Raw genomic sequence first — 8455 nt, 5'->3', positions numbered from 1 at the left:
CATGTATTAATTAGTTTTGCCACTTGTTTTTTTCCTCTTAATTTTTTTTTTTTTGGTTACATGGAATGGCTTTTTAGGAATAGAAAATAAGAGGGACAAAAGGAGAAAAATTTTATTGTCCTTGCTATTCAATCATTTTTGATCCAATTTGACTCTCTGTGACCCCATTTGGGTTTTTTTTTTGGGGGGGGCAGAGATATTGAAATGGTTTGCCATTTTCTTCCCTATCTCACTTTTATTGATGAGGAAATTGAGGCAAATAGAACAAAGTGACCTGATCAGGGTTACATAGCTCAATAAAAATTTACTTTAAAAAGGAAAATGTTCTTTTCCTCCTCAAATATCCCTAAAGTATTTTGTCTGATACCTCCTCTGCTCAATACAATCCTCTCCTGGATAAGTATGATCTGTATACTTAGATACCCTCAGTGGAATGTAAACCCTCCATAGGTGAGGTCTACTTCACTGCATGTTCAGGACCCAACACATGAGGGTGCTTAATAAATATATCTTGAAACCCCGACAATAGACTAGATGATCTCCAAGATCCCTCTTAACTCTGGCATTCCATAATTCTTATCTCAGGACAGCAGCATCCAGATTTCCAAAGCAACTATTTTACCAGTAAGTCATGTTTATCTGTCAGGGTGACTGCATAGTATATGCAAAGCCAAATAAGTTTCATTTGATCCAAAATAGTGATGAACTACACTAATTGACTTAGCAAAATAATTTATACTCTCAAGCAATATAAATGAAAAATGGTTTAAAGCAAGACTTTCTTAGAGAGATGATGGCAGAATTCATTTGAACCTTGCTTCTCAAACTTACAGAAACTTACCTATGACCTAATGCAAACCAGAAATCTATGAACTCAGACTTTCTGTGTCATAGACATATACTATTCTAGATGGAAAAGAAGCAACAAAGACTTATTGTTCAAGTTAAAAGGATTAACTTTTAAACTTCTGAAAAAAGCAAATGTAGGGTAAGAAGATATAATTGCAAAAAAAGCAAAAGAAAATGAATTAAAATACTTCGTGGCATCTCAATCAAAAAATCAGATTTCAATGTCTGCAGGTCAGTGACTAGGACATGAGATTAGAAGTAGGTTGACAAGGAGTATTCCCCCAATGAAACACAGAGAAAAAGAGATTGATTCTGCTATTTCCATACAATTCTGCACCTAAACCATTACCTCAATCCTTGAAAGAACAATAAGCAAGGAGAATTCAATCCTTCAGAGTCATTTGAACTTGACTTTAAAAAGTGAAATAAACTCCATTTTTTGTGATATTTGTTATGTGCATCTAGCACAGAACCTGAAGCACATGCTAAGTTCAGTTCTAAGAGCTAGACCTACAAAGTCAAAATAACAACAACTAAAGGAAACAATACCTTCCCTCAATTAGTTTATATTCTAGTTAGGGAAATCAGTATATGCACAGAAAATCAAATTCAAAATATTTATATAGTAACTCTTTAATTAAAAGCACTAACAACTTAAAGGATCAGGATAGATTTGTATAGAAATTATCTCTGAAACTAAACTTTGAACAAAGCCAAGATTCAATGGCCCAGAGGTGAGAAGGGAGTGCATTAAAGACATAAATGAAGGAATTGTGCAAGAAAACTTTAAAAAATTAACATTTTTCTAGAGAGTGGGAGCCACACAAGTTTCTTGAGCAGGTGAATTGTATGATAAAACCTGTGCTTTAGGAATATCAATTTGGTGGTTGTGTGGAAGATAAAATGGACAAATGGGGATCAATTAAGAAATTAAGATGGAGATTATATTCAACCACAGCAGGTCCTCTCTCTTTGCTGCCTCCTAAATTAAATTTTTATAATATCCTTCCTACTTTTCTTGGCATTACCTACATTACTAGTGTTGAGACAGGAGATAAAGAGGAGTGATTTAGTCACAGTAAATATGGCTCCAGGGTGATACACCCAGAAAATTAGTTGGGGAGTGTGTAGAATGTGAGAGGGAGATACTTCATTAGGATGGGCTCAAGACTTGTGATTACAGACATTTCTGAGCTTAAATGTGTGCAATGTTATGAGCATTCTAGTTAGCATATGGTCCCAAATCAGTGGAGATCTCTCCCAGTGGAAGTGTTGATTCGCACTGTGTATAGTTTAAATTGTCCTAATCTATATAATTTCTCTGCTTTTTCTTTATTATCTTCTGAGATAAACAGATAAGTTTATATTTGTTCATTATTTGTGATGTCTTTTGTGTAACAAACATTTAGTAGGAATAGATTAAGACTTTGGACATTAGCTGGTCTCTTTGCACTAAAAGCATGGTGACGAGGGAAGTAGCTTGAAATTGAAAATTCTTTTCCCTAGACTAACAATATGAGAGGACAGCAATGGGATGTGCGTTTGTTGAGATCTAAAAACTATAGTCAAAGCAAGAAAGGGAATTATTATTTTGCTCATTAAGTATCTCTTTATATTAACTGTTTAAAGATTTTTTTACTCAAGTACCAGCCCTTCATTTAATCAATTCCCATAAAATCTTTTGGGTAAAAAGTCAGGTTCTGGAGTTTCCATAAATATGTTTGGATTTCTCATGTCTTAGACTTCTCAGCAGAAGTCATTATGGATCAACACTTACAGTGAGAGATATTTACTATTTAAGTAAACATGTGAAAATTTACAATAAATGGTAAAGCCATGCTCTGATGTGTGAATTGGATCATTCCAAGGAAACTTGGGAGAGAAAAGAATGCCCATATACATGATTGCTCTAAGATAGGCATTCTTAACTTTTTTGGTGTCACATCTGATGAAGTCTACAGATGTCTTCTCAGAATAATGCTTATATTGGTAATTTATAATTGAAAAAAATTCCAAATTTCAGTTTGAGGTAAATGGAAATAAAAATTTAATTTTGTTTCCTCTTGCAAGTTCACAGACCTCCTGAAATTCATCCACAGGTCCCTTTGGACCTCATAGACCTCAAATTAAAAGACTGTTCTAAAAGAAGTAAAGAAAAGTCAGTCATTTAAACATATCAATTATTGTGCCCTGTTTGGCACCCTAGTAGACTAATGGAATTTTCCACCCCTGCCTTCAGAACTTTCATGCTGTTTGGGAGAATCTATTCCAGAATGGAAAGTGGTTGTTCTATAGGAAATGAGTTCTTATTACTCTCCCTGTGGAAAAAAAAGCCCCTTTCTACAGTAAGAAATAAGTTAGAAAGTTGGCTGAGGACTGCAAAACATTTGGCAAACTATCAAACTATAAAACAATCATCATTTTAAAAATATCAAACCAGACAAGTCATTTTGAACTTCTTGGTTTGGGATTGTTCTACAAGGCTTGACTGTTCACAATCCAGAAGATTAAGACTGATGTCCAGCTGGATATCTTTACTGACCAGGGGCCAAAAGCCATGGTGTCTCCTTGGAATCAGGATGCTTCCTTTTTTAATAAGCCCTCAAATCCACATAATAGAGAAGCATTGTTGTTTCTTCTGCATATTTTCCCTTTCCCAATTAGCTTTGATTTCAATACATAAGTACCCACTTTTAAAAATATCAAATCCTATCATATTAAATGTAAGCTTTTTCTGATATCACTACCCTCGGTCTTCTTAGAGAATTACATCTCTCCTTGTTATACAATTATAATAGTCAGGATTTGGGGGACGGGGGTTGTTTTTAGTTGGCGGGAAAGCTTGAGAAAAGACTTGCTGCTTCTTTCTTTTCTTTCTGTTTCTAGACCTCTCTTGGGTGGGGACAGAGACTGGGAGAAAAAGAGATAAACAGAGACAGAGAGATAAAGATAGAGAGATACAGAGAAATGTTCTGTGTGTGTGTGAGAAAGACAGAGTCAGAGAAAGAGGGAGAGAGAGACAGAGAGAGACAGAGAAATGATGTGTGTGTGTGTGAGAGAAAGCGAGACAGAGAGAGAGACAGTCAGAGAAACAGAGAAAGACAGAGAAAGAGAGACAGAGAAAGAGAGAGAGAGAGACAGTCAGAGAAACAGAGAAAGAGATAGAGAGACAGAGAAAGAGAGAGAGAGAGACAGTCAGAGAAACAGAGAAAGATAGAGAGAGAGAGACAGAGAAAGAGAGACAAACAGAGAGACAGAGAAAGAGAGAGACAGAGAGAAAGAGACAGAGAGAGAGATAGAGAAAGCGAGAGAGACAGAGACAAAGAAAGAGAGAGACACACAGAGACAGAGAAAGAGAGAGACAGAAACAGAGAGACAGAGAAAGAGAAAGAGACAGAGACAGAGACAGAGAGAGAGACAAAGAGACAGAGAGAGAGAGACAGAGAGAGAGAGAGAGAGAGAGAGAGAGAGACAAAGAGAAAGAGAAACTTGGAAGACAGGCATGGAGGGCAAAGCTGATCCCAGTCTGCCCCTTGGATGAGAACAAGTACATTCAAATATCTCAAACCAGTTGAGATCTCTCCTAGTGGAACAACTGATTCATTCTGTGTGTAGTCTAGATTGTCCTAATCTATATAATTTTTCTGCTTTTTCTTTATTATCTGCTGGGATAAATAGAAAAGTTTATACTTTGTTCATTATTTGTGATGTCTTTTTCAAGCCAGTTGAGATCTCTCCCAGTGGAACAGCTGATTCATTCTGTGTATAGTCTAGATTGTCCTAATCTATATAATTTCTCGGCTTTTTCTTTATTATCTGCTGGGATAAATAGATGTTTATACTTTGTTCATTATTTGTGATTTGTCATGTCTTTTATGTAACAAACATTTAGTAGAAATAGATTAAGACTTTGGACATTAGCTGGTCTTTCTTTCAAAAGGATGGTGACAAGGGAAGCAGCTTGAAACTAAAAATTCTTTTCTCTAAACTAACAATATGAGAGGACAGTATGTGCCCAATAGATTGTGCTAAATTCAACCAAGACAGATACATATACTTCTAGCTTAACATACTCTCTCAGATGAGAGCAGAACAAACAACAGTCACTCCAATTTCTTCATCTTCTTCAGGCTACAATCAAAATGTCATTTGGTGGTGAGAATACTGAGAATACTGAGAGGTGAGAAAACCTTCCCACAAGTTGTATCCACACAAATCAATGTGTTCGTGCATAACCTACATAGTTATACACGTGAGGAGTCAAAAGTAGTTTAGAGAGCAGATACTTATTTAGTAGATGAGAAGCCTGAGGATCAGCAGTTATTTGCTCAAAGTGAAAGAAGTAGATGACTGAATTAGAATTTGAATCTGGTTTTCCTAACCCCAAATCCATGCACTATGTTTGATTCCATGCCCAGCTCTCTTTCCCCTATGTCACATAACTATCTAGCTACTTTAGTCTCTCTGCTTGACTTGAAGGAGATACTTAGACTAAGCCTCAGCTTCTTCATCTGTTAAATGGGTATAATAATAGTACTTGCCTCATTTGTCTTGATTATAAGGATCGAATGACATAATGAATGTAAACCTTTGTAAACTATAAGGATTTGCTATATAAATGCAAACAATTATTTTTAAAGATATACACATTAACTATATCTTTGAAACAAAGGGATCAAGATAGTAATCTGACAAAGAAAATTCCTTTTGTAAAACAAAATAAAATCATGACTGAGAGGATTTTCTAGGGTATGGGGTTACTTCATTCCTCCAGATACATTACTCTATATTGCAGGTTGAGGACTGAATAGAAGAGGAGAAGAACTCCTCTAAGCAGGTAAAATTCCAAGATGGAAAAATTCTTTCAAAGAGAAAGCCACATCCATTTATTCAGAAGGATGCATGTGCTCAGTCGTTTTTCAGTCATGTTCAACTCTACATGATTCTATTTGGGGTTTTCTTGGCAAAAATACCAGAGTGGATTGTTATTTCCTTTTCCAGCTCATTTTATAGATGAGGAAACTGGGGCACACAAGGTTGTGACTTACCCAGGTCACACAACTAGTAAGTATCTGAAACCAAATTTGAATTCAAGAAGATTAGTCTTCCTGATTTTAGGTCCAATGTTCTATCCACGGTGCTACCCACTTGCACATGCAGAAGGATAGTCTCGGGGAAGCAGTATATAATTATAGTTCATCAGAGGATGAACTAGAAGAATTGTGAGCCCCTAAATCCTGGACAAAAGGTTCTGGTGGTTATCCAGGTGTACCTGTACATATCTCACATCTCCCCTTAATAAAATAAATTTATTATTGAATAAACCACATATGGAGAATAAACATCAGTAAATACAGAGGGAAGAGTAATGACAGATAACATTTATATAAAATTTTAAGATTTTCAAAACACTTTGTATACATTCTTTCATCTCATCTTCACCACATCATTGTGAGCTATTATTTTTCTCCATTTTAAAAATTAGGAAGAAGAAGTCTGATATTGTGCATGGTAAGCTATTCTTGGTGCTTGGAAGACCTTGCATTCAAGTCTCATCTCATAGATATGGAAACTGAATCGCTTCAGCTTCTATGTCCCAATGAAATCTCTAAGACTATGTTGCAAAGAAGTCATCCACCGGCATTGGTAGAGGAAGTTCCCTTACCCTAGAGTTCCCTATGTCATTGAAATAACCTGTCTAATTCCTATTCTTTAGTGGGAGTGGGGGAGGGGGGAGGAGAGGAAGGAGGGAAGAAATTGAAGATGAAAAATATTTAAGTGACTTGACCAGAATCATAGAGCTAGGGAATTTATGGGGTAAAATGTGAAATCATATCTTCTTGATTTCAAATTCAATAAGCTAATCACTGTACCAAATAGATTGACAGGAGGGGCTTGGGTAGTGGGATATGACAATAAGAGTGATATGTCAAGGGGCCAGGAAAAAGACAGAACACAAAGTGCTATGAGATCATTGAGTGTTTTCAATTAATCCTTGAGATCTGAGGTCCCTTGTTGTTCCCACAGCTGTACTGAGTCAAGTAGTAAATAAACTCATCTATTGTATAAAGTTACTTTGAGGCTATCATGCCATAATGGGGAAAAATCAGGACTAATTTAGTTTCTTTCCCCCTTCCCACTCTGCCACCCAGGGGTATGCTGGTAATGGTACTCATAGAAGAATGACCCACTTTTAAATTTAACTTGCAGCATTAACATTTTCTTCATAGCTTTCTTAATTCTAGATGATCCACAAAACTACAAATCAAGGGCTGATTTATAGTATTCACAACAACTTGGCTCTCTCAAACTGATAGGAGCTGGCTCCAGTACAGCCCTGCCACCACCCATCATCATCCCCGCCATTAGTGGTTTAAGGAAAGCAGAAAGCGTCTGCCACTCAGCAGACTTGGGTCATATCCTATCTGTATGGCCAGATGCCATTTTCATATTCTGAACAAAACTGACTTGGCATGTAATTCTGGTTTCTGAGTAGCAGCAAGTCAGCAGGTGGTAATTGAGAAATACATGTTACAACAATGCATGATGCTTCTGCCTCTGTCAGTTTATTATGCAGAGTGAGCTTATTGTTTTGTGTTCTTCATCCCACAGCTCTTAAGGATAAATAATAACCTACTTAAAACACTTAAAATGGGTGTTAGAAGACAAAACAAGTCAGTTCAACTAAGAAGACTGTATTTGTGTGCACAATTGAATTGTATGTGGATGTGTGTGTGTGTGTGTGTGTGTGTGTGTGTGTGCTGTACATCAGATGGCTTTAATTAAAAGGAATGAAATAAAATCTGCTTTTAGTTACAGAGGCGAGACACCTCCCAGGGTTTAAGATTAAAATTCTTGTGAGTCATGCTTTTCCCCAAAACCCTACCTGGATCTGTATTCTATGAAGTTCTTCATTTCCATGTTAAATGCTAGGGAATATTTTGATATCATAGCTGAAAGATATAAAAAAAGGGGTTGGTGCCGGTGATGAGAGAAAGAAAGCCTATGTGTGTCCAGATAATTAAAGAAAATATACAAATAGTATGGAAAACTTCTTATAAAGCAGAATTTTTAGGCTTCCTCTCCCTACAATAGTGAACGACCTTCTGTTTAACTATCTGGAAGGAGAGAAATGGTGGATTATGGATGTGGAAAGGGAACTGTGCTGTCAGGCATGGCCAATATGCTGGTTTATTTTGATTAACTGGAGCAAGAGAAGGTTCTTTGGGGGAGAGAGAGACGAGAGAGTGATTGGGAAACCATTCAGGTAATTTTTAAAAATTAATAAAACCTTTGTAAGGGAAGCATATGGTCATGAATTGTGAATGCATGGCCACTGAGTGGGGGAACGCAGCTTGCTACTGCTCCTTTCACAGCACTTCATGCCTCACTTGTCCCTAGAAAAGGAAGAGAGAGACTGACAGGGTGTTCCTTTTGTATATGAATACAAGCTTAGCACTTCCTCAGTCACTGTTTCTTCAGGCACCACAGCCAATTAGAAGACTTTTCATCACCACATAGTAGCATCTAACTCAACTACATATGGCTAGAAACAAGCTTCCAAAATTCTGTGTCTTGGAGAACAAACACAGAATGGCAGAGAAAA

The sequence above is a fragment of the Antechinus flavipes genome, chromosome 2 (genome assembly GCF_016432865.1).
Source record: "Antechinus flavipes isolate AdamAnt ecotype Samford, QLD, Australia chromosome 2, AdamAnt_v2, whole genome shotgun sequence".
Taxonomy (NCBI): Eukaryota; Metazoa; Chordata; class Mammalia; order Dasyuromorphia; family Dasyuridae; genus Antechinus; species Antechinus flavipes.
The sequence above is the reverse complement of the archived record's forward strand: the minus strand, read 5'-3'. Positions refer to the sequence as shown.